The sequence below is a fragment of the Lepidochelys kempii genome, chromosome 9, assembly GCF_965140265.1.
Source record: "Lepidochelys kempii isolate rLepKem1 chromosome 9, rLepKem1.hap2, whole genome shotgun sequence".
NCBI lineage: Eukaryota > Metazoa > Chordata > Testudines > Cheloniidae > Lepidochelys > Lepidochelys kempii.
In genome coordinates, this window is record NC_133264.1 from 101,802,252 (window position 1) to 101,829,124 (window position 26,873).

General features: G+C 44.8%; 1 protein-coding gene across 13 annotated transcripts in view; it reads right to left on the bottom strand.

Moving 5' to 3' along the window:
- Positions 1-26,873, bottom strand: part of HTR2C (5-hydroxytryptamine receptor 2C) — a 740,895-nt gene that overhangs the window by 627,936 nt on the left and 86,086 nt on the right. For 12 of the 13 annotated variants that reach the window (XM_073358595.1, XM_073358588.1, XM_073358594.1 and 9 more), the window contains one exon: positions 11,139-11,183. The exons of the other annotated variant lie outside the window; for it this stretch is intronic. The gene's annotated coding sequence lies outside the window, so the exon portion shown is untranslated. The remainder of the gene's footprint in view (positions 1-11,138; positions 11,184-26,873) is intronic. 13 annotated transcript variants of the gene reach the window in all.

Sequence of the window (26,873 nt, forward strand, 5' to 3'; positions counted from 1 at the left end):
TGACAGTTTGGGACCTGATTCCCAGAATATCGGGATTGGCATTTCTGCTCTCTGGAGGTTGGCAATACGACACGTAGGGCCTGGGCATGGCAAGGTCCTGGAGACCCATGGGTGGGTTCAAGCCTGTCTCTGGTTCCCTGGAGGAGGGAAGGCGAGCCCCTCTGAAAGAGGGCCGGTTTGGAAACTCCTCCCAACTGATGGAATTCACCCCATCCAGGGGACAAGAGTCATTAGCTGGGACTATGAACACATGCTGGGGGCCTGCCACGCCACCCGTTCTGCTGGGTGAGCCCCGCAGAGCCACTTGTTCTAGAACCACCTTTCGCATTCAGTCCAATGTGAACGGGGTAAAAAGCTGAAACCAGCCTTTAGAGCAGTGATTCTTAACCTGGGGTGCACGCACCCCCTGGGGCTGCGAGATGCCCTTTCTGGGGGTGTGAGACAGGCCAGATTTTTTTAGAAGGTAAATCATCGAAAACACACATTAAGCACAGGCACGTAAGTACAACTACTGTGTTTCCTCAAACCCATGTGTGTATTAACAGGAGACATTTTTTTAACAATTACTGCAATATACAAACAAAAAATATGTCTAGGTTTAAAGAACTGACCTACTTCAACGATTTTTGATAAGGGGTGCGAGAACGTATTTTGAGAACGAAAGGGGAGCCGGCTGCAGTAAAGGTTAAGAACCACTGCTTTAGAGGCTATGAAACGTATCTGGCACCTGCTAGCGTAGTTCGAATGCGAGTCTCTAGGCTGTAGCAACACGGCCACCCTGGAGTGCTCGAAAATCCTGAGTGTTGTGGGTTTCGGTCCGTGGTTTGACTTCTGAACTCCCCAGACCCATTCCCAGTGTGCACGAGTGACAGTTAGCAGTTCCCATTCTCCCAAGGTTATCGGGTAGGGGATTATGGCTCCCACTGCAGGGGTGCTCACCCCTAGATCTGCCTGTTGTCCCCACCCACTGCTCCAATCCCGTTAGCCCCCACCCTCTTCAGTTCAGACACTCAGTTCGTACCCCCATCCCCAGCCTCACCTCTGCTCCTTCATCGCTCCACTCTCCCAGTCCTGGGGGCTGCAGCAGGATCCCCCTCTCCCTTTTCCCAGGCTGCAGGAGAGGCCAGCTCCAAGGGCTCTTCACCCCTTCTGCCCCTTCCCAGGCCAGGTGCTGCAGAAGCACAGTCCTGGATGTTTTTCTCCCAGGAGCGGGAGCGACTGGGTGGGCTCTTTGCTCCTTCCTCCCCTCCTGGGAGAGCCGCAAGTGGAGACACTGCCGGCTTTGTAAGGGGGCTGGGGCGTCTCACGTCAATGGCCAGACAAGCTCCAGAGCCCTCTGCAATCTCCCAGAAACATTGCAAGAGTTGGCATTACTGCCAAAACACACCCACCGCTGGGAGTAGTGTACCAGTGCGGCCGATCCTCCTGCCCAGAGGAGTAAGCGCAATGAAGTGGGCTGTAGCTCATGAAAGCTCATGCTCAAATAAATGGGTTAGTCTCTAAGGTGCCACAAGTACTCCTTTTCTTTTTGCGAATACAGACTAACACGGCTGTTACTCTGAAACCAGTAAACACAACGACTTTATTGGGTTCGGCTTTTAAATTAACCCACGTCCAATGCACTAGAAAGTTGTGAGCTGTTTTCCCAACACTCCACAGTTATCAGGGTTTAGCAGGCAAAAGGGAACCAGGTCAGTATAAAGTGATTAAACCAATAATTTTGGTTTATTTAACCTGTTTGATTTATTTGCCCCTTTCACAAAAGGTCCCAGCTTCAGTGCAGACAGAAGAGAAATCAGCCCTTTTTCAGTGTGCTGAGTGCTTGACGGAAGTAGAAATACCACTGATGGTCGTCACACTTACATACTATTTCCTAGCCTATTTGTCCCCCACAATTAAAAATATTTTCAGACAGGCATGGTCCCAGCTTCCTTCATCATCACTTACAAGACGTGCTATAGAAGTTCTTAAAGGGGCCAGCTTAGTTGCTGCTTATGCATGTTTAGAGCAAGTCTTCCACTATCTTCTAATCATCCACCTGTCTTAGAATTTCATCTGTCCAAAAAGTTGTCAGAGTCATGGAGATTTAAGGGAGAAGGTGTGACTGGTTATGAAGTGATGCTGGTAAAACATTCCAGATCCTCAGAAGGAGGGGGCTATAGAAACTTTAAGTAGTATTCATCCAATTTCGCTGGTATGCTAATTGAAGCACAACAAGAATAAATGACTTGCCTAGGGTCACATAGCCATCTGTGGCAGAGCTGGAAATAATAACCAGTAGTCTTGACTTCTAGGCTCCTACTACATTGTTTTAAAACATGGCATAAGATTACATTGATGTATGTAGATTAGAGCCAATATATATTGTCACATATAAACAAACATGTTGAAAGTGAATCAGTATATTGATCACTAACTTCAATCCATTTTGTTAGTCTTAATCGCAGTTATATAACTTAACATTTACATTGAGCCATTATGTTTGTATGCAACAGGTCACAGAATAGTTACTTAAATTGCCACCAGCCACACAGGAGAAAAAAAATACTGAAGACAGAAGATGAATAAAATAAAAGACACATTACAGGGGACAAGGTGGTACAGCCGGGTCTTTGCACCTCTGGGAATCCCAGTTCAAGGCACAAGAGGAAACTAATTCTGTGGTCTCATCGTTGCTTCCAGTTATGCACATCACAAAATCACCATGGGAAATGCTGTCTGCTCAAAAGCACCACAGGATTGGAACAAGACAGTATGTTCTCTAAACCATCAAAGGCTCAAAAATTCAATGTACTCCTTACCTCGTTCCGAAGAATGGAAGTAGAAAGGCTAGAGGCTGGAATTTAGGACGGTCACCTGTGCACTCTCTCCCCCCACCCCTCCCGTAGCCATGCGTCGACAGCGACAGGGTCTAAAGCATGCGTACAAAGAGGACTGTGGTGTCAGCCTTAGCTCTCACTTGTGTTACGGATTTGTGTGTGCATTCATTTGCAATAGAACTTTTCAGGAAAGGAATAAGTGTGATAACTGCTCCAGTCCCTGTAGGAAATACATAATCAGGCTGTTCTGGGGGGGAGGGGAAGTGTAAAACGTGTACGGGAGAGATCAATTCACTATGAACTGTAAGTTATTGGAGCACAAAAACAGCTATCTAGGACTTGCAAACTTTTATTTTTCTTTTACTGCAAATAACGATTTCCAAACCTACCAAACTGTCCGATCTGCCTTGTCCTTTGTATCCAGGGGGCTGCTTTATGAAGACATTGCAATGCCGTCGGAATAGGAGTTTCTGAAACTGAATTTTCAACTCATTGGCATGACCGGAATTTACAATGATGGTAACACATCCTGGCCAAGAAGAGCAGAAGTCACTCGAAGGATAGCTTCCCTTAACATGTTCCCCTAGGACCGGACCGTGCCGTTTAACAGAGAAACCTCACAGACAAGTAGCACAGTGTTTGTTTGACTTGATGAATGCTTTATTAGTAGTTACTTAGCTGCAAGTCTGACCCTCTGTGGTTACCTTATATAGAGCTACAGCGGATCCCTGCTCTGGCACTGCCTCATCAAGAGCAGCAGTACATCTAGGCCCTGCCTTCTGTCTTTTAGGCATTGGCCAGCAGCTGCCACCGCACAGAGTGTTAGAACAACACCCAAACCTCCCCCCCTCTGCGGGAGGAGGCCCAGGGCCACCCGGAGGGGGAGCAAGTGGGGCAATTTGCCTCAGGCCCCGCAGACAGGGCGGGGGCAATTTCGGCGGCGGGTCTTTCAGTCCCTCTCTTCCTCGTCGGCGGCAGCTCAACGGCTCCGCTTCAGTCTTCTGCGGCAATGCGGCGGGGCCTCCTGTCCTCTTCCTTCTTCGGCGGCACGACTTGGGTTTCTCTTTTCTTTTTCTTTGCCACTCGGGGCGGCAAAACTAACTTTTTTTATGGAAGGGGCCCCCGAAATTGCTTTGCCCCAGGCCCCTGAACCCTCTGGGCGGCACTGGGAGGAGCAGGGTAAGCTAGCTATTACCCATCTGACCTTCGCCAGAAAGACAACAAGAGGCACAGTTCCGGACAAGAAAATTCTTCGGACACACAGCACTTCAATTCAAAGGTGCACGTATTTTGAAGTGTGCGGGTATTTAATGGGAGGCAGGAGAGGGTGAGCGGAGTTACCAGAGAGTCTGATTATCAGCTGACTGGGGTGTCTGCTTTTCATGGACATTACAACACTAGAGATGGTTAACATTTAAAAATAAAAAGACAGGAGCATTTCTATTAATAGAAGTTCAGAGCTGTGTTTGCTGCATCAGATCATTAATTACTCCTGAGAGTTTGGAGAACCACCCAGGACTCCTAGAAATGTCTGTGAATCCCAGAGTTTTCACAAATTTAGGTACTAACAGCTATTCAGCTCAAACATTGGACCAGAGGTGGGTTACTTGCTGGTCCTTATTCTACTTTTTGAAGTGTCTGTCATCCAAGCAGGAAGCAGAAACAAGCCTGAAAGTTACTAGTGAGAAACAAGTGTTTAGACAATGAGGATTGGCTCACAAACTATTTGCAAGCCAGAAAGGTAGCTAAATTATTATCTGTGATGAATGTCTCCAGCTCTTCACAGGACACCCAAATCAAGAGGCTATAACTAATCAGATGTTCTTTTGTGACATTCAAACCAAATGTCTCATGACACTCAAGGTCAGAAAATTAAAGAGTAGTTGTTGGATACAGGACACCTATCTCCACCTTTTCCAAAGAAAATTCATTGTTCCAGTAACAGTAAATCTGCATTCTGTAGAGATAGATTCTTATCTATTATAGCAGCATGTTTTTCATTCTTCATTAAAAGGGCTAAAAAGATACTTAGGGTGTTAGACATTGTCCTGTACTTATAAAATGGATTTAATTTTTAAACAATTTCTTTAATTATTTTGCTCTTGTTTTAAAATACATCTAGAGTCAAACATTTCTATTAAAAGATCCTAATTACTTGCAGCCAGCTAGAACAAGCTGTGGGAAATTCTAGTTATTCAGCAGCTATTCCACTTCAGTTCTTGCTCACCAGCCAGATGTCCTGAATCTTTGGAATTATTCTACACAGAATCTGAGATAAAGGAAGTGAGACCTAGATACATGTCTCTGCAACGTTCAGAAAGGCTCATGTCTTGTGTCCTAGGCTGACCCCTTTTATAATCTAAAGTCTGCACCATTTGAAGATGGCGTCCCGGGAGGCAGAGAAGATGGGCTCTGCTACAATGACAATTAAACAAAGCTTTAGTAGTTCTTGCAAATGTCTATTGGTTTTATATTTTTACATACATTAAATGCATGCCAAGATGACAGAGAGCTGTACAGAGATAACAGGCAGCACAAGATAGAAAATTCTGCCTAAACAGAAAGACTACATTGTAAGCTTCCCTATTCATCTTTTCTTCAGATCTCATCATTCTGTTCTTTAAGTGGCCTTCCTAGAGCTTGTTATGCCGAAGTGAAAGTACACACGTTAATTCCAAATCTAGCTGCTAACCCTCCAGATTTACCCCAACCCACAAAAGTGACCAAAGCAATCAGCAAGCTCCCTAGCGCATTCTGCCCAAGCCTGGACTATCCCCCCAGTGCTGTCACCCAGTTAGTGTCAGCTCAGCATTACTCAAGGTGTCTGCTCTGACCTGGTCTCAGCCTGCATATACACCCCGGCTGTGTTCATCGTAAGATCCTTTATGCTCTTCCAGGTATGGCTGAGATTCATTTGAACAGGGTATTTTACACACAGCACCTCCTAGGGGCTGAGCAGTATAAGACAATTCAGCATTCTATTACATCTCCCCTTTAAGTTCTACATTCCTACCATTTACAATATTTATACCACCATGCTGTCTTTGAAGTTCAGTACATATCAGTCGTAAGTGGCTCTGAATCATACTGGTTTTCTAATTACATGACCTAAACGCATGACAGCGTGGTCATCTAGCTGTCCATTAGTTGCCACAACTGGCTGTGGTTGGTTTGGAATGCTTGAGTCGTCTTCTTGTTCTGCATCTGCTATCCGTAGAGTTTGGTCTGCTGATTGTTCTTTCTGAGGAACAATCTCTAGATGTCGATCGTTCCTGCTGAACTCTCCACTCTTGGTCTCTAACACATTTGATCTGGGCACTTGAATTTTTTCTTTACGACAGCTGGAGCTGTTCATCCTTTTTCTCCATCCAATTTGACATGAACACTGTCACCAAGTTTACAACCAGCTGTTCTGAGGGTCCTCTGTTATTAGAGTGTTCATTAGCCAAATCAGCAAAAAAGGCTAAAAGAATCTCTCCTCATCTGGCCATTTTGGAGATTAGAAAAGAACCTAAGTTCTGAGCTGTCTTCCCATCAGGAGTTGTGCTGTACCATATCCAGTAGTTGTTATTAGAGTTGATCGCTAACTCAAAAGAGCAAGGAATGGATCTTCTTGCTCTAGGATTTTCTTGGCTGTCTGTACAGCTCTTTCAGCCTCTCCATTCGCTTGTGGGTAATGTGGGCTGATAGTAATATGATCAAAATCATATTTCATTTCGAATTACTTAAATTTTGCTGCAGTGAGTTGTGGTCCATTATCCATCACTGATGATTCCAGAATACCGAAGTGAGCAGAAGTGCACTTCAGTTTCTCAATAACACTGACATATTAAGTTATTTTAAGTACATTATTTCTGTGCACCTGGAAAAACAGTCCACAACCAGGTAAGGATATCCTCTGAATTCACATAAATGTACAGCTAGTCTCTTCCAAAGTCTGTCTGGTAGAGGTGTTTGTACGTTGTATGTTTCAGCATTGCCTTTTAAGTTGATTTGTATGGGATCTCCTTTGAAGAGTCCAATATAATCAAATCCTCTGTCAGGTTCTTCCCCCTTTCTCACTAAGTCCATCATGGCTGCTGTGTTATAGCCGAGAAAGTTGTTGGTCTTTGAGCCTTTGATCACATGCACTCTGAATGCAAGGCTTTTGTCTTAGTAAGTTTCTGTGACTGACTAGCCCGTGCCAGGTGACTTCAGCTCTGGAAGGGGTTGAAGTTGATTGTAAGTCCCTTCCGAGATGACCTGACATCTGCTCTTGAGTCAACTGTAAAGTCAGTGTTACCATGAACATACAGTTTCACTTTCCAAGCAGGCTCTGTCACATCTGGACCCATGGAAAAGAAGCCCTTGAGGAATTCCACCATGATTTTAAAAATTTCCATCCCACCACCCTCAGCCTGGACCAGTCCACACAAGAGATCCACTTCCTGGATACTATGGTGCTAATAAGTGATGGTCACATAAACACCACCCTATACCAGAAACCTACTGACCGCTATGCCTACCTACATGCCTCCAGCTTTCATCCAGACCACACCACCCGATCCATTGTCTACAGCCAAGCTCTACCATACAGCCACATTTGCTCCAACCCATCACACAGAGTCAAACACCTACAAGATCTCTATCAAGCATTCTTACAACTATAATATCCACCTGCGGAAGTGAAGAAACAGATTGACAGAGCCAGAAGAGTACCCAGAAGTCACCTACTACAGGACAAGCCCAACAAAGAAAATAACAGAACGCCATGAGCCGTCACCTTCAGCCCCCAACTAAAACCTCTCCAACGCATCATCAAGGATCTACAACCTACCCTGAAGGACGACCCATCACTCTCACAGATCTTGGGAGACAGGCCAGTCCTTGTTTACAGACAGCCCCCCAACCTGAAGCAAATACTCACCAGCAACCACACACCACACAACAGAACCACTAACCCAGGAACCTATCCTTGCAACAAAGCCCATTGCCAACTGTGTCCACATATCTATTCAGGGGACACCATCATAGGGCCTAATAACATCAGCCACACTATCAGAGACTCATTCACCTGCATATCTACCAATGTGATATATGCCATCATGTGCCAGCAATGCCCCTTTGCCATGTACATTGGTCAAACCGGACAGTCTCTACGTAAAAGAATAAATGGACACAAATCAGACGTCAAGAATTATAACATTCAAAAACCAGTCGGAGAACACTTCAATCTCTTTGGTCCCTCGATTACAGACCTAAAAGTGGCAATTCTTCAATAAAAAAATCTTCAAAAACAGTCTCCAAAGAGAGACTGCTGAATTGGAATTAATTGGAACTGGATACAATTAACTAAGGCTCGAATAAAGACTGGGAGTGGATGGGCCATTACACAAAGTAAAACTATTTCCCCATGTTTATTCTCCCACACACACACACACACACACACACACACACACTGTTCCTCAGACGTTCTTGTCAACTGCTGGAAATGGCCCACCTTGATTGCCACTACAAAAGGTTTTCCCCCCCGCTCTCCTGCTGATAATAGCTCACTTTACCTGATCACTCTTGTTACAGTGTGTATGGTAACACCCGTTGTTTCATGTTCTCTGTGTATATAAATCTCCCCACTGTATTTTCCACTGCATGCATCCGACGAAGTGAGCTGTAGCTCATGAAAGCTTATGCTCAAATACATTTGTTACTCTCTGAAGTGCCAAAAGTCCTCCTTTTCTTTATCCCAGAAACAGTGGCTCTTGAATGTTTGCTTTGGTGCAGCAAACAGCATAAATTAAAGAAGATACCTGTGTATCTCCAGTTTCTTTGTGGATTTTGTTTGTTGAGTTTGTTTGCAATTCAAAATCTTGCAAAATACTGCATCCAGTCTCTCCATTGTGAAGGTCTGTTAAAGCTGAAGTTCTCTGAAACATTGAGGAGTGGCATGTTGATGAGATCCTGCAATCTCTGTTGCTTTGTTCCTAGTTTACTCCTGACAGCATGTCACGTACTTCTATATAGATATAGACTGGCCACAGAGCTTGCTTATACAAACCAGCTGTATTCATCATAAAATCCTTTAATGGTCTGCCAGGTACAGCTGAGGTTTGTTTAAATAGGGGGTGTTACACAGCACCACTGAGTGGCTGAACAGCATGGTACAATTTTGCATTCCATTACACAAGCTACAGTGTTCTGGCTTCCAATGAGTTTTAGGAAAACTCTCAGCGTTGCTCACTTTTGGCCTTTTCTTTTGAAGTCCAGGCCAACCCAGCCCTGCCTGGATTACCAATACCTACCCCTCTAATATCCCAGGATGCCAGCGGCTCAGAGACTTAGGCTGCCAGACTCATGGAAGGAGATTTCAAGTGTGAACGCTGGGACTGGGCATGGATATGCTCTCTGCCCAGTCCCTAGAGATGGATTATACCATAGCACATTTGAGAAACAAGGCTTTTGAGCTTAGTTCCCTTTCCTCAGGAGCACTCCACTCAAATGCATTATCGGGCCAGAAGTGAAATCCCAGATTTAAAATGCCATTTCCGCCTGGAGTGAGGAGCACACAGAGATCCAGTGCCTCAAGGTCCCACAGTCAAAAAGTCCAGAAACGACAGAAAACGGGTATCAGCTTTTGTACAAAATGCAGAAGTTGCTTTGTGTCATGCACATTAGTGCACAGTGAGACTGTTTGCAATGTTTGTCCAACTGACTGAAAGTGGTCAGTTTTTAGGGTCCATGGAGCAGGCCCTCTGCTAGAGCTGATTCCAAAACACTGAACTGAAAAATATCCCAAAATGATATTAATATTCTGTCTGTCACCAAGGATGCAAGACTGCCCTCTCAATGCAAGAGAAGTGGTTTGATTTCCTTTCTAAATGCAGAAGAGTAATGTATTGTTATAAACAAAGATGAGCCTAATTTTGGAACATATGGACTCCACCATGTGCTTGTTTACTTAGATTGGATGCTTTAATTTGTCTTGGCACTTGCTAGTGTTTAGGGTGCCTTTCAGGATAAGGAATAGATATATGGACACATTGTGGGCTAGAATGGAATATAATTAGATAGCAAAAGCTTCACAAAATCCTTCTTTATTATATCTGCAACAGTGAGCACAGTGTATATTGCTGTACCCTGGAATAGAATACTCAGTGTATCTTAGCAGACAAATATAAAGATTTAAAGCAGTAACAAACAATTTTTCATATGTATTTTCAGAGGGGAAAACTGACATACAAAGTTAATTCAGCTATATAAAATCCAAATTTATGAAGTTTTCTTCATGTATAAATCTTGATCTGGTCTACCAAGGCGTGATTTAGACAGAGCAACTAAAAGCCTTAAGAACCTGTAACAATGTCTTACTTATTCAAAATATTTGAAGAACTCTACTCACTTTGTGAAACCAGTTTAATCACTAAATATAAACACAGCATACACTGAGCACATCTGTATAGGACACGTTTGTGGTTTTATCATTGAGCCAAGTTCTGAAGTCTTGGTCAGGCAAAACAATTAAATCTCTGGACATCCGACCTTGGTCCGTTGTTTGTATATGCAACCTGGTGCCATGGTAGATGCATTTTTATACTCAAATTAATTTTGCAAGCTTGACTTCCATCTTGAGATTCTCAGATGGGCACTGTAGAGAATGCACAAACTTTCTCAAACACTTGCCATTTACTGGCTTGTTAGAACAGAGTTTCAGTCTCTGGCACACAATTCTATTAATGATGGTTCAAATTAGAACACATGAAATGCAAAGCCAGTAGAAAAGGAGAGATGCAAGTTACTGTTGCATCAGCAAGTCAAAAACAGGAACAAGGTCTGTAGAACAGTTTTCTAACAAGCTAATTAAAAACTAGAACTGACATGTCCTGGAGCAATGATTCTCAAATATGGTTGCCAACTTTCTAATTGCACAAAACCAAACACCCTAGCCCCGCCCCTTCCCCAAGGCCCCACCCCCCACTCACTACATTTCTCCTCCCTCAGTGGCTCGCTCTCCCACACCCTCACTCACTTTCACTGGGTTAGGGCAGGGGTGTGGGATGGGGAGAGGGCTCTGGGCCGGGCGTGCAGGCTCTGGGAAGGGGCCAGGTATGAGGAGTTTGGGGCTCCAGGCTGGGGGCTGGGGCCGAGGGATTCTGAGTGTGGGAGAGGGCTGCAGGTTAAGGCAGGGGTTGGGGTTTGGTAGAGGGTGAGGGCTCTGGGCTGGGGGTGCTGGCTCTGGGGTGGGGCCAGGGATGAGGGATTTGGGGTGCAAGTGGGGCTCTGGGTTTGGGGGAGGCTCAGGGCTAGGGCAGGGGGTTGGAGCCCAGGGTTGGGACACAGGCTTACCTCAGGCAGCTCCAGTTCCAGTCAAAAACCGGACATCTGGTCACCCTATTCATGAGGGATGCAGTTAAAATCCATGCAGATAAAGCCCACTATCATTACATTTAATGCTAGCAAGTAACTTTTGCTGAGGTTGGTATTAAAATTCAAATCAGGGCTCAATAAAAAAAAATCCAAATCTTAGACTAAAAGCAGAAATTACACATTACCCTGGGTAACGGGCAGCTAAGAAATGCCCTAACTAAAACCCCTGCATGCTTTGAGATCTGCTTCCTTTGCACTACAGCTTGCAGCATCGGAAATCAGCAGCCTGCCACTTGCCGCTGGGTCCAACCCCCGCCCAGCTCAGGGGACAGGCTCAGGTCTCCTCACTCCAGTGGAGTCACCCCCTGCTCTCCCATCCCCCGTGCAGACAGTCCCAGCAGAACTAGACGCCATTCCCCGCTGCGTCACACTGGGTCCCTCCACCTGCCTGGGCGGGGGGCAGGGACACTGGGTGGGAGAGGACTAGGGAGCAGGGACAAACTTCCCACTCGGTTTCCAGGAGCCAGAAGCAGGCATCACACAGAGAGCCGGCCAGCGGATGAGGAGCAAGAAGAGACCAGGCCCCCCGGCGCCAAAGGAGCTGCAGCAGATGCTGCGTCCGTGTTGGGAGGAGCTGTTCGGGGTGGCCCGGGCACAGCCTGCAGCGGAAGAGGGAGCCCTGCCGGACCTGGATGTTTCTGCTGCCGTGTTCATCACCAATATACGATGGGAGGGATTTCCAGCTCATGGCCCCCTTCAGTGACTACAAGGAAGGTCTCTTGTGGGCGTCTGTTCTGGGTGATGCCCACGCCGTTCCCCTCGCACCCCTGGGGAGTCAAACTGGGCATGGGGAAGTGAGGGGAAACAGTTACACAAGCAGTTATAACTTTAGATAATTTTTTCCCTTCAAGGTCCAAGAGACACAGACAAGGTTTTCATCTCAAGGCCAAAAGACCAAAAACATCAAGATACTTGGTCACGGCCTTGGATAGGCCATACTACATGTTCGCTAGTTCCTCACTGATCGTTAGAAAGAGGGGCTGGGGCACTGCAATTATGACCCTCACGTGCCCCCATCCCCCGCTAATACAGCGCCCTTCCTGAATCTGCCACACCCACACTAATGGACCACACCCACGCCAGTGAACGGAGTCCCAAGGAGCCAGCTGGAATGAGTCCAGACATTCAGAGATGTGCTGGGCGGGCATTCGACCCCAGGTATCGCCTTCGCATACCTGGAAGGCTGCCCCGCGCTGGCCAGGAACAGAGTTCACACTTCCATGCAGGGGCCTCCAGAATATCAGCGCTCTCCCTGCGGCTGTCCTGCCTGACAGGACTGAAAAGCCACCTCTCTGAGGACACACACCTTCAACCCCTCCGCCCCCAGCCCCGGACAAATGGTGGGGATTTCTACATCATTTTAACTGAGTTTGGGATGTGTGAGAGCTTTCAGCACTGCTCCAAAGGATAGCTGCAGCCGACAGTATTTTTGGGGTGAATTAGCTAAAGCCCATTGATAAGAAATATCATCTTTTGGCCTTGAAGTAAAGCACCCCCCTGAAAGAGTAGAAAATGTATTTTTTTATCATGGTCGGACAATGTGCTCTTTTATTTTCCTTTCAAGGCCCTTCCACCTCTGCAGGCACACACAGCACCAGAAGCCTGGGGGAGAAGCTGTGTTAATTCTGTATTGTTCTAGGGATTTTTTAAATCGAAATGTCACGTGGTACCAAGTCAAATGCCTTACTGAGGTCTACGTATAGTATGTCAACACTGTAACCTTTATCAGTCGAACTTGTAAACTCCAAAAAAAACCCACGCTACTTTGGCAAGTTCTATTTTCCATAAACCCATGTTGGTTTGCATTAATTACTTTACCCTCCTTTAGTTCGTTATTCATCCAGCCCATGTCAGCCTCTCCATTATCTTGCCCAGAATCAATGTTAGGCTGACAGGCCTATAATTACCTGGTCATTCTATTCACTGATTTTAAAAACAGGCACTATATTAGATTCCTTCCAGCCTTCTGGAACTTCCCCACTGCTCCAGGACTTATTCAAAATCAGTGTTAACAGTCGAGCGAGCTCCTCGGCCAGCTCTCTGAATACTCTTGGATACAAGTTATCTGGGCCTGCTGTTTTAAAAATGTCTAACCATAGTCATTTCTGTTGAACATCCCTTAGAGATACTAGTGGAATGGAAAAAGGCATCACCATAAGATGAGACTGTGCAATCTGTTTCTTCCCCAAATATAGAACAGACATATATTTCTTGAACACTTCTCCCTTTTCTGCATTATTATTGATAATTCACCATTTCCATCTAGTAACGGACCAATATTATTGTCAGGATTCTTTTTGTTTCTAATATAATTTTACAAACTCCTTTGTATTGTCCAATGCAGTGTGGACACTTGGAAACACCCAATCTGCAGGCTTACTATGCAGTGTAGACGTAGCCTAGCCCTGCCCCTTATCAGCAAGGCTTTCAAACACTGGCCTCCTGTTTTGCATCCAATCCTCGTGGGCTCAGCTAGGCCAGGGCAGACTTTGCCCCCACGATTCTTTATTGGCTCTATTTAGAACATTTAGATGTTTGAGTACCTGATCTGCAGGCACAGGTATTCAGATGCCTAAATGACAAACTGAATCCATAAATAACTGGGAGTGCAACAGTATCCTGGTGGAGGCCAGGTGGGGAGTCTGACTTTGGCTCTAGCTACATGTATTATTTGTGTACCCCCATCCCCAGCCCTTTGCGCCTTTTATGGATTTGCTGGTTATGAAATTAAAACACAAAATGACAACTTTAAAAGTTCCGAAAAGCCTTGCACTGTCTCACGCTGGGATAGTGTTCAGGGCATATAATGGAATGCCTCTAAGCCAAGTGACATGTGTAAGCAGGAACATAACTAAGGGATGAATTACCTTACCAAACCTTTCCTCGTGGACATAGTTCTTACGCTTAGGGCGGGTCTACTGCCGACATAGCTTCTGCCTCTCACGGAGGTGGAGTAATTACGTTGACGGGGGAGCTCTCTCCTGTCTCCATGGAGCAGCTTCTGCACAGACGCTCTGGTGCGTCTGGTGATATAGCGCTTCCAGTGCAGACTAGCCCTCCGACATCTGTGCCCCACACTTTACTAGAGTGGCACCAAAACCTTTAACGCTGGCCTGCAGAACGAGGCTGTCCAGCTGTGCCCAGGAGCATTGGCACAGCTCACTGGAGGGAGGAGGTGGGTTCTCCCTCACTTGACATCTTAGATTCAAGAACCTGCGGGGGTCTCCCTCATCCCAGGGCAATGCCCTAACCATCAGGCCAGAAACAGAATGTGTCAGTCTCTCTCCCCGCCCCCCCAGACCAGAACTGACAACGCTTCGCTGATGAAGAGCTTGTTGAAACTGAAATGTCTCCACAAAATATTTCAGCTTTGACAAACAGCATATTTTGCTGAAATTTCATTCAGTCCAAAGTGTTCCAACCAGCTCCAGCTTTGAGCCCTGAGCTCATTACCAATAATCAGCATTCAGGGCTGTGCCTGCTACTGCTAACCCAGCACATCACCTGCCAGGCCGTATCCTCTTCCTCTTTGTATTATCAATCACTCCTGCAGAAAACTAGAGGAGTGGTGCTTCTAAGAGACATGTCTGGAATTTGAAGTTCTCCCAACTCTTCAAGCTGAGTTTATAACTCCCACTTCTGTTTGCTTCTTGACCGGCTGCTCAGTATCTGCCCACTTTTTAAATAGCTTTGTATCTGCTGAATAGCAGTCCAGTCTGTCTGACCACCTCCGGCTAATTCCTCCACATCAAACACCTGCCCAGGCTATTACAAATCCAACAAGCAAAATCAGATCTCAGTAAAAAGCTGCATTTATTTTCCAATAATGATTATACATTAAAAAATGAGGAGGTATAATTAGCATGACACTAAATAACAACTAGAATTATGAGAGAGGTTCTCTGTATACAACGATGGAAGAGTCGGGGTTTAGGAACAATTTTTTCTCTGTCAAAGCACATGAATACTAAACAGAAACCAGCTCTGCATGGAACACAGCCATGTCACAAACCTCCATATTCCCCCCTCTGCTATTACAACCCCCAGGATAGGGCTCCCCAGGAGTTCGGTTTGGCAACTCATAGGACAAGCTGCAAGACCCTCCAGTGTTCCCAAACCTTCTAAGGGGACAAGGGAGTTGGTTAATGCAGTAGTTCTCAACCTTTCCAGACTACTGTACCCCTTTCAGGAGTCAATTTATCTTGGATAACCCCAGGTTTCACCTCATTTAAAAACAAGCTGCTTACAAAATCAGACATAAGAATACAAAGGTGTCACAGCACACCACAAGCGCTGACTTCCCCTTTGCCCGGTGGGTGCTTGCCCCCCCCCATCCCAGCCCCTTCCCACCCCACACCACCCCTATTCCACCCCTTCCCCCAAGTCCCTGTCCCTGCCCTGCCTCTTCTCCATCTCCTCCCCTAAGCACACTGCGTCCCCGCTCCTCCCCCTCCCTCCTGGAAAGTCCAAAATACCGCCAAACAGCTGTTAGGCAGCAGGGTGGCAGGAAGCGCTGGGAGAGACGGGGAGGAGCAGGGACGTGGAGCGCTCGGGGGAGGAGGCGGCGAGGAGGCGAGGTGGGGGGAGCTTGGCTGCTGGTGGGTGCAGAGCTCCCATTAATTTTAGCACCCAGAGCACCCACAGAGTCGGCGCCTATCCAGTACACTATTACTGAAAGATTGCTACTTACTCATTTTTACCCTATAATTATAGAATACATCAACTGGAATATAGATCTTGTACGTACATTTCAGTGTATAGTATAGAGCAGTACAAACAAGTCATTGTATGAAATTTTAGTTTGTCCTGACTTTGTTACTGCTTTTCATGTAGCCTTTTGTAAAACTAGGCAAATAGCTAGCTGAGTTGCTGTACCCCCGGAAGATCTCTGTGTACCCCCAGGGGTACATGTACTGCGGGTTGAGAACTATGGGGTTAAAGGACAGGATGGATTCATTATTTGGTTCTGGGACAGATACAAAGAGGCAAGGTCCTGGCAGACAGCTTGGACTCTAAAAGACAATAAAAAAAGACAGATGGAGATAAGGCAAAAGGTGAGATACCAGGAAAGTGGCCAGGGAGGGGCTGGAGGAGGGGTGCAATCCTGGAGTGGGTTTTGTTCAGGTTTCATATTGTTTCGCGCTTCCCCTGTCCCATGGCCTGAGCCTCCTTCTCAGGTACAGTGACTGGAACTGAGCACAATACTCCTCATGCAGCCTGGTCTCCATGTACTCCTCAACCAATGCCCTTTACATACTTTCATCGCTGCTACTCTCAGCCCAGAAATTACCTTACAATTGGTAGACAGGCCCAAAAGGTTTTGGGACTGCCTCCATCCCTCTCCACCACCATTCCAAGCCTGGGAGGAGGAGACTGCTGAAGATACATTCCTTTTTATAGATTTTGTTACCCACCTCTTAAATAAGTTTATATGAATTCAACTCAGAGTCATAGAAAGGCAGGACATGAGACTGGGCGACACCTCTGGGTCATCAGTTGTAGTCCCCTGATATCATGACATTTTGATTAAAAAACTAGAATGATATCAAATTAACATGGCACACATTACATGGATTAAAAACTGGCTAACTGATAGGTCTCAAAATGTAATTGGAAATCGGATATTGTCATCAAGCAGGTCTGTTTCCCATGGGTTCCCACAGGTATTGGTTCTTGGTCCTATGCTATTTAACATTTTTATCAATGACCTGGAAGGAAATCCAAAATCATCCATAAATGTTCTCAGTAACAACACAAAAACTGGGGGAGTGATCAATAATGAAGAGAACAGGTCACTGAATCAGTTGGTAAACGGGGCACAAGCAAACATCATGCATTTTAATATGGCTTCACATAAACATATGCATCTAGAAAAACAGAACATCGGCCAGGCCTACAGGATGGGGAATCTACTCTGGGAAGCAGTGACTGAAAAAGATTTGAGGGGTGTGGTGAATAATCACCTGAACATGGGCTCCCAGTGTGACGCTGGGGCCAAAAGCGCTAAATGTGATCCTGCATAAACAGGAATCTTGAGTAGGATTAGAGAGGTTGTTTTACCCCTTTATTTGGCACTGGTGTGACCACTGCTGGAATCCTGTGCCCAGTTCTTGTGTCCAGAATTTAAGAAAATTGGAGAGGGTTCAGAGAAGAGCCATGGAAATGATTCAAGAATTTAAAAACATGCCTCATGGTGATAAACTAAATAGATTGAGCTCCTAGAGTCTAACAAAGAGAAGGTTATGGGGTGACCTGATTACAGTCTGTAAGTATCTACATGAGGAACAGATATTTAATAATGGGCTCTTCCATCTAGCAGACTAAGGTATAACAAGATCCAGTGGCTGGAAGTTGAAGCTAGACAGATTCAGACTGGAACTAAGGTGTATATTTTTAATAGTTAGGGTAATTAACCGTTGGAACAATTTACCAACTGCTGTGTTGGATTCTCCATCGCTGACCATTTTTAAATTCAAACTGGATGTTTTTCTCTCCCTGAACAGATTTCTACAGGCCATACCTCATTCATTCAGACCTCAAAGACCAGAGAGTCAGTTTAAATATCCATGCACTTGAAGGAGATGCCTGGGGGTTATCTAGAAGGCCATAACTCTTGGTGGACTCAGAGGGAAGTGTGGCATCCCTTTCCTTGCTGGGATGCTGAAGGAAATACTTTTTTGTGGTTTACAGGGCTAAGCAAACCCAGGCTATGAGTCAAGTGCCTGTCTGAGGCAATGCCGTGGGTGGGAGAGTCATCAGAAACAAGTGCGCACGACATGGAGTTTCGCCCAAGGAAATGGGAAGCCTATCTACTTGATTTATTGTTTCGCTTTGTTTTAGATCTGCAGCAAAGGTAATTTTTTTCTAGTATTTTGTACACAGCTTCCAAAAGATACATAGATGTGACTAGCTGGTAAAGCTCTGTCCCAAAATGCTCTCCTCAAGTATTTGTTCCTGGAAGGAGAAGGGCAGAGTACTGTATCATGTTGGTATTCATTAAAGGTCTGACTATTTAAACCAGCGCAAGAGTCAGGTTATTGGCTGGTACAGAGGAAGCAAAATCTGCAGTGAGTTTTATTTGTTTTTAAATAAAGAACCTTCCGTGGTTTTCCCATTAAGCCAGGATTACAAGACCTGCAAACCACTCCAAATGTTAAATTCTGCCTTCAAATCTTCAAATATTGCATCTCTCCCACCATTTACATCAACAAGTACAAACACCTGTTGGATCAAACGAAAAGCTGGTTAGAAACTGAGCAGAAGACGATTCCACAGCTCATTACCTCTGCCTTCCCGGGCACCACTGCAGTTAATAGGAATCAGCACTTCAACATTTCACGGGGCAGCATCCGAACCACTAGATTCCAGAGGGTTAGAAACGCATCTGCTAATCTTGTGCAGATTGAATTTTCCGCCATTACAACCTACCATCAAGCTCTCTGTTTTAGATTAAATTCAAGAGCAGTTTAGAACAGATACTTCCCCCTCTCTTTCTGCAGCCACCGAAAACAGTCAGTTATTTCCTAGGATCGTTCTCCTCATTCTAGTCAGGGTTTTTTTGCCTTTAATTTGCAACCTAACTGCCCAGACAAGTCAGCGTGTTTAGCAATTTACTGGGGCTGTCAATTAATCGCAGTTAACTCACACGATTAGCTCAAAAAATTAATCACAATTAATTGCACTATTAAATATAATACCAATTGAAATTTATTAAATATTTTGGATATTATTCTACATTTTCAAATATAGTGATTTCAATTACAACACAGAATACAAAGTGTACAGTGCTCACTTTATATTTGATTACAAATATTTGCACTGTAAAAATGATAAACAAAAGAAATAGTATTTTTCAATTCACCTCATACAAGTACTATAGTGCAATCTCTTTACCATGAAAGTGCAACTTACAAATGTAGATTTTTTTTGTTACAAAACTGCGCTCAAAAACAAAACAATGTAAAACTTTAGAGACTACAAGTCCACTCAGTCCTACTTCTTGTTCAGCCAATCGCAAAGAGAAACAAGTTTGTTTACATTTATGGGAGATAATGCTGCCCACGTCTCAATTACGTCACCTGAAAGTGAGAACAGGCGTTCGCATGGCACTGTTGTAGCCGGCGTCACAAGATATTTATGTGCCAGATATGCTAAAGATTCATATGCCTCTTCATGCTTTGGCCATCATTCCAGAGGACATGCTTTCATGCTGATGACGCTCGTTAAAAAAATAATGTGTTAATTAAATTTGTGACTGAACTACTTGGGGGAGAATAGTATGTCTGCTACTCTGTTTTACCTGCATTCTGCCATATATTTCACATTATAGCAGGCTCGGATGATGACCCAGCACATGTTGTTCGTTTTAAGAACACTTTCACTGCAGATTTGACAAAACAAAGAAGGCACCAGTGTGAGATTTCTAAAGATAGCTACAGCACTTGACCCAAGGTTTAAGAATCTGAAGTGCCTTCCAAAATCTGAGAGGGATGAGGTGTGGAGCATGCTTTCAGAAGTCTTAAAAGAGCAACACTCTGATGCAGAAATGATTGAACCCAAACCACCAAAAAAGAAAATCAACCTTCTGCTGGTGGCATCTGACTCAGATAATGAAAATGGACATGTATCAGTCTGCACTACTTTGGATCGTTATCAGGCAGAACCCGACATCAGCATGGACGCATGTCCTCTGGAAGGGTAGCTGAAGCATCAAGGGACATATGAATCTTTAGTGCATCTGGCATGTAAATATCTTACAACGCCGGCTACAACAGCGCCATGCAAATGCCTGTTTTCACTTTCAGGTGACATTGTAAACAAGAAGCAGGCAGCATTATCTCCTGCAAACATGAACAAACTTGTTTGTCTGAGCGATTGGCTGACCAAGAAATAGGACTGATTGGACTTGTAGGCTCTAAAGTTTTACATTGTTTTATTTCATGATAAAGAGATTGCACTACAGTATTTGAATGAGATGAATTGAAAAATACTATTTCTTTTGTTTTTTTCCAGTGCAAATATTTGTAATCAAAAATAAATATAAAGTGAGCACTGTACACTTTGTATTCTGTGTTATAAGTGAAATCAATATATTTGAAAATGTAGAAAACATCCAAAAATATTTAAATAAATGGTATCCTGTTATTGGTTAACAGCGCAATTAATTTTTTTAATTGCTTGGCAGCCCTACTGTTTACTTAGTTCTTATACACAAGGCTTATTCTGTCTGACATTAGCAGAGTGTCAGCAGAATTGTCTGTCTGTCCAAGTTCATTCATGTGGACTCCAGAAAGGTTGGGATACTTGTGGAGAGCCTTGATATGGGCTCCTCTGGACAGGGAATATGTCCTATTCCCTGTAAAATACCATGTAAATGTAACACTCTCTATAGCATCATCTGACTCGCATGAAAACTGAATTTTGGTTTAATTTCCCGTTGAATCCTACAAAACAAAGACGGCTACGTCCCTGATGCGCCTGCTTGGTGAAATCCACGTTTCTGATCCTCCCCACTTTTGGGAAAGTGATCCCGGAGTAATGACTTCCTCCAAGTTTTCATTCCACGAAGCTCTCCTTGGTCGTAAAGCAGCCGGGGGAGCAGGGAGGCCTACCTGTCTGATCATAGATGTTAAGGTCAGAAGGGGCTATTGGATCGTTTAGTCTGACCTCTTGCATGAACACAGTTCTAGATCTTCAGTTGAGAAGCTCATTACAGCTTGTTCTATTGTAACCGGCCCATTGTGTTTTATTAACATAAGAGCTTGCACTCGTATGGCCCCATCGAGACCAAAGGTTCCTAAAGCAAAATGCCGTGCAATACAATGACAATCGAGCGCCCCAAGTAGCGCGGAAATGCAGCTCTCTCTGGGGTGAGAAGCAGCAGCTATTTTCTATCACAGCAGTACTCCACAACCGCTCAAGGGGAATGTACTCCGGGCTCCGGGGCTAATATTTCTGCTCTTTAGAAATTCCATGGCATCTTTCGTATCATCACGTCTTTGCCAGAAGTTGGCGCCTCCAGAAGAACAATGCCCCTTCACACCGCGCCAAGGCCTTGGCTCGAAAGAGGAAGGCAGCCTCCTGCTGAAACACTCGCACTGGCTTTCTGTGGTACCTCAGCGCGCGCTGAATCTTGCTTTCAAGTACAAGCCGAGCCCAAAGCTGCTTCCCTGGTGAGCCCCAAAGGGGGCACCACTGTAATTAGGGTGACCAGACAGCAAGTGTGAAAAAGCGGGACGGGGTGGAGGGGTAATAGGAGCCAATATAATGGCAGGTTTCAGAGGAGCAGCCGTGTGAGTCTGTATCCGCAAAAAGAAAAGGAGGACTTGTGGCACCTTAGAGACTAACCAACCCCGTGCACAAGGCGAACCACCACGCGCACAAAAATCCGCACAGAAGCACAACAATTTGCACAGAAGAAATTATTTGAATAAATAAATTTGTTAGTCTCTAAGGTGCCACAAGTCCTCCTTTTCTTTTAGCCTATATAAGAAAAAGCCCCAAATATTGGGACTGTCCCTATAAAATTGGGACATCTGGTCACCCTAGCTGTAATCCACAGCTGATTAAACACAAATCAAAGACAAATCACTATCCTGGTCCAAAGCTTCTCAGTCACAGGTCAGAAAGTAAGAATTTCTGGGCCAAGCCCTCGGAACAGCCACATTCGTGCTAGGCATTTGGATTAATAAAGCCGAAGTACAGGAAATGGATAAATCTGTGCCACAGACACAGGAAACACACCTTATTAGGAGCAGAGTGGAAAGCCCACCTGCATAGAACATTATCCTTAGTTCTCTACAGAGTAGCAGGCAAGGGAACCATGTCACTGCGATAAAGAATATACATAATGCCCCCCGGCTATACACAACACCACGTACTTTTGTACCTTGTTGACTTGTGGTCCTGAGCACTGTTCCCTCTAAGCTGTGCACGTGTGCACACGCACACACAGATCCTAAACCCCACGCACACGGCGAAACACCACGCGCACAAAAATTCACACAGAAGCACAACGATTTGCACAGAAGAAATTTTTTGCGCACACGGCCTGGCAAAAATTAGAGGGAACATTGGTCCTGAGGCTCATCGCTGATCTCACCCGGGCACCCCTAAACAACCAAACCACCACAAGGCAACACTCACAGAGTCAGCAGTTTTCAGGCCAGAAGGGCCATTCTCTCTAGTGCTGCGTCCCTTTCCTCTTGAATCCCCTGTGCTCCCGCACATGGCTCGTTTATCATTGCCATGTTCTTTTAGGCCATAATTCAGCACACGTATAAGTAACCCCATTGACCTGAGTGGGAACACGAGTGAACTTAAGCACATGCATGAGTCTTCCCAAGATCAGGGCCTTAGATTGTAAACTCCACAGAAGAAGGGATCTTGCCTTCTTATTTGTCTGTACAGCACCAGGCACGATCCCAGTGCTATATAACTAGGTTTAGGGTTAGACAGTTATTAGTAACCATCAGTAAATATAAAATTCACCCTTACTCAAGAAGGCTCTAATCCTCAACACGTTTCAGCCACTAGGCTCCACTGTGCACAGTAATGCCTGTGTGGGACCCTCAGTGGAATAGAAGGTTGGACTCTGAAGGGTCAGAGAACTGACCCTTTCCTTACAGAGAACATCGCTCTTAGTCATCACGCTACATGTTACTTGAAATGTAGAAGACCTGAAGAAGAGTTCTGTGCAGCTCAAAAGTGGGTCCCTCTCACCCACAGAAGTTGGCCAATAAAAGCTATTACCTCATCCACCTTGTCACAATGTATTTTACTTCAGGTAAAGTTAGGCACAGAGCAAGTATTTGGAGCAAAAGTTGGTAATTGAGTTTGCAAGTTGGAGGAATCAATGGGCTGGCGTTTCACGAGTGAAGTCTTTATGGTCATCCAGCACCCAAGCAATGTGGAGTTACATCCTGAAAGATCAAAAATTCAATTCTTCATCATGATTTACAGTAACTCAAATATTCTCTTTAGACACTGAATCCCAGGTCATGGTGAGACCAGCATATACCAAAGACGCTGGAAGGTGTCATCAGTGTTCTGCAGGCATGCTAGTTACTGTACTCGCTTCACCAATATTCACTCACATCTCGATGAAGACACTTGTCTTCCTGGCAGTAATGATTCCAGTCTGCCATCTAGTCACAAGCAGGTTTTACTACTAATAAAATAAGATCAAGACAAAAGCCTATGAAACAGGCTAGTCAACTACTTTATCAGGCTTACCCTCACTGATTGCAACAAATCCCAATTATTTCTGGGGAGCCATTTTTAACTGAAAGCATGCTCAGCCTCTTTTAACACTTAGTCTGTCACATGTGTGAATGAAAACAAAGAAACTCAAATGGCCAGGTGTAACAGCCAGATAATTTTTCAGTAATAACAGTTCCAGGGCAGTTCGTCTCTGAATGCAGAGCACTTTGCTGCAGTTTAGTAATTGTCAATTGCTTGAGCGACACCACAAAAATAAAAAATCTTATATCTAAGACAAAGGGTACCAACTTCAGGAAAAACACCAGAATGAAAGCGGATGAGTGACTGTGGTCCCGGGGCAGTAACTTCTGCACTAACCACTTTTATTCAACTTAACGATTCAGTTACAGAAATGCATGCTTGCAATATGAAGTCAGGTACCTACTGATCACACAGTAGTGTTGACAGGGCTAACCTCTAGAACAAACACACACACACTAATGTTTCAGAGGGGATTTAGTGGGGCTCATCTTGTTTTAAAGAGGATAATCAGAGCTGAGAGGAAAATAATCTTTTCCAAGTCCAGGAGGCTAGATCCTGAGCAGCCTTGGAGCGCTTGCTTACAACAGGCGAAGATGGCTGCGGAGATGTCGCTGCTTCCGGGTGGAGTGTGGTAGAGGTGTAACTGCACAGGAAGAGCCTGACCCCGGATACACTTGTCCACAGCCTCGCGCTCCACCCAGCCAAGTGTGGTGTCTCCCCCCGCAATTGCTGCCACCTTCTCTGAATTCCCAGCTGTTGAGACTATGCTCTGCGGCTCCCTGGATTGCTGTTTCCATGGAGATTATCGATACAGGGAGCAGCACTGTGGAACATAACCCGAGGAGGCTGAAAGCAGCCAGTCAAGCAGGAAAGTGTGTGGAGAGTGGCTCCAAACCACCCAACCTCACCAGCTAGGACAGCCGATAAGCCGACACGGCTGACAGGCCACGAAGACACCTGAGCCCAGAGGTTCCCACACTTTCCATACAGAGCTCTCTGCAATAGTGTTGTGCTGACTCCCACCTTCCCATCCTGGTATCTTACTCTTGCAACTACCGCTGCAAGAACTAACAACCACAAAATTGTAGTACAATGTCTCATTTGAAAGACAGACCCTCCAGGAGCGAAATATTCTCCAGTGCCAGGCACTGACTCAGAAGAGACAGCCACAAATCTCGCACCATCTGGTAAACTGGCCCCATCTCCATCAGCTGGGCACGGGCAACAGAAGAAAATGAGAGACAAACAGAATTGTCTTCTCACCTTGTCAAGGTTCCTCCCCCACTCTGAACTCTAGGGTACAGATGTGGGGACCTGCATGAAAAACCTCCTAAGCTTATCTTTACCAGCTTAGGTCAAAACTTCCCCAAGGTACAAAATATTACACCCGTTGTCCTTGGACTGGCCGCTACCACCACCAAACTAATACTGGTTACTGGGGAAGAGCTGTTTGGACGCGTCCTTCCCCCCAAAATACTTCCCAAAACCTTGCACCCCACTTCCTGGACAAGGTTTGGTAAAAAGCCTCACCAATTTGCCTAGGTGACTACAGACCCAGACCCTTGGATCTTAAGAACAATGAACAATCCTCCCAACACTTGCACCCCCCCTTTCCTGGGAAATGTTGGATAAAAAGCCTCACCAATTTGCCTAGGTGACTACAGACCCAGACCCTTGGATCTTAAGAACAATGAACAATCCTCCCAACACTTGCACCCCCCCTTTCCTGGGAAATGTTGGATAAAAAGCCTCACCAATTTGCATAGGTGACCACAGACCCAAACCCTTGGATCTGAGAACAATGAAAAAGCTTTCAGTTTTTTACAAGAAGACTTTTAATAAAAAAATAGAAGTAAATAGAAATAAAGAAATCCCCCCTGTAAAATCAGGATGGTAGATATCTTACAGGGTAATTAGATTCAAAAACATAGAGAACCCCTGTAGGCAAAACCTTAAGTTACAAAAAAGATACACAGACAGAAACAGTTATTCTATTCAGCACAATTCTTTTCTCAGCCATTTAAAGAAAACATAATCTAACACATACCTAGCTAGATTACTTACTAAAAGTTCTAAGGCTCCATTCCTGGTCTATCCTTGGCAGAAACCAGCATACAGACAGACACAGACCCTTTGTTTCTCTCCCTCCTCCCAGCTTTTGAAAGTATCTTGTCTCCTCATTGGTCATTTTGGTCAGGTGCCAGCGAGGTTACCTTTAGCTTCTTAATCCTTTACAGGTGAGAGGAGCTTTCCCCTGGCCAGGAGGGATTTCAAAGGGGTTTACCCTTCCCTTTATATTTATGACACACCTCATTAATTCACTCAAATTCTTTCTGTGGATCATTCGGTTCTACACACTATGAAAAGGGGGGTCTTTTATTACTATTTTTTCTTAGCTTTTTGGTTGTTGGTGTCAAGGTTCCTTCCCCACTCTGAACTCTAGGATACAGATGTGGGGACCTGCATGAAAGACCCCCTAAGCTTATTCTTACCAGCTTAGGTTAAAAACTTCCCCAAGGTACAAACTTTGCCCTGTCCTTGAACCCTATGCTGCCACCACCAAGCGTGTTACACAAAGAACAGGGAAAGAGCCCACTTGGAGATGTCTTCCCCCAAAATATCCGCCCAAGCCCTACACCCCCTTTCCTGGGGAAGGCTTGATAAAAATCCTCACCAATTTGTACAGGTGAACACAGACCCATACCCTTGGATCTTAAGAACAATGAAAAACCAATCGGTTCTTAAAAGAAGAATATTAATTAAAGAAAGGGTAAAAGAATCACCTCTGTAAAATCAGGATGGTAAATATGTTACAGGGTAATCAGATTCAAAACATAGAGAATCCCTCTAGGCAAAACCTTAAGTTACAAAAAGACACAAAAACAGGAATATACATTCCATTCAGCACAGCTTATTTACCAGCCATTAAACAAAAGGAAATCTAACGCATTTCTAGCTAGATTACTTACTAACTAACAGAAGTTCTGAGACTACATTACTGATCTGTTCCTGGCAAAAAGCATCACCCAGACAGACGGACCCTTTGTTTCCCCCCCTCCAGCTTTGAAAGTATCTTGTCTCCTCATTGATCATTTTGGTCAGGTGCCAGCAAGATTATCTTAGCTTCTTAACTCTTTACAGGTGAAAGGCTTTTGCCTCTGGCCAGGAGGGATTTTATAGTTCTGTATACAGAAAGGTGGTTACCCTTCCCTTTATATTTATGACAGTTGGCAATCTCATTTGTTGGCAAAAATAGCATTTTTAAATGAACTGCTCTAAATTCAGACCGAAGCCTTGGACATGTAATTAGTAGCCAATATAACAACCAAAGCAGAGTGTCGTTGGCATTATTTAAACATGTCACTGAGAGAGAGATTTCTGGAACAAGTGAATAATTTCAAGGTGAACAGG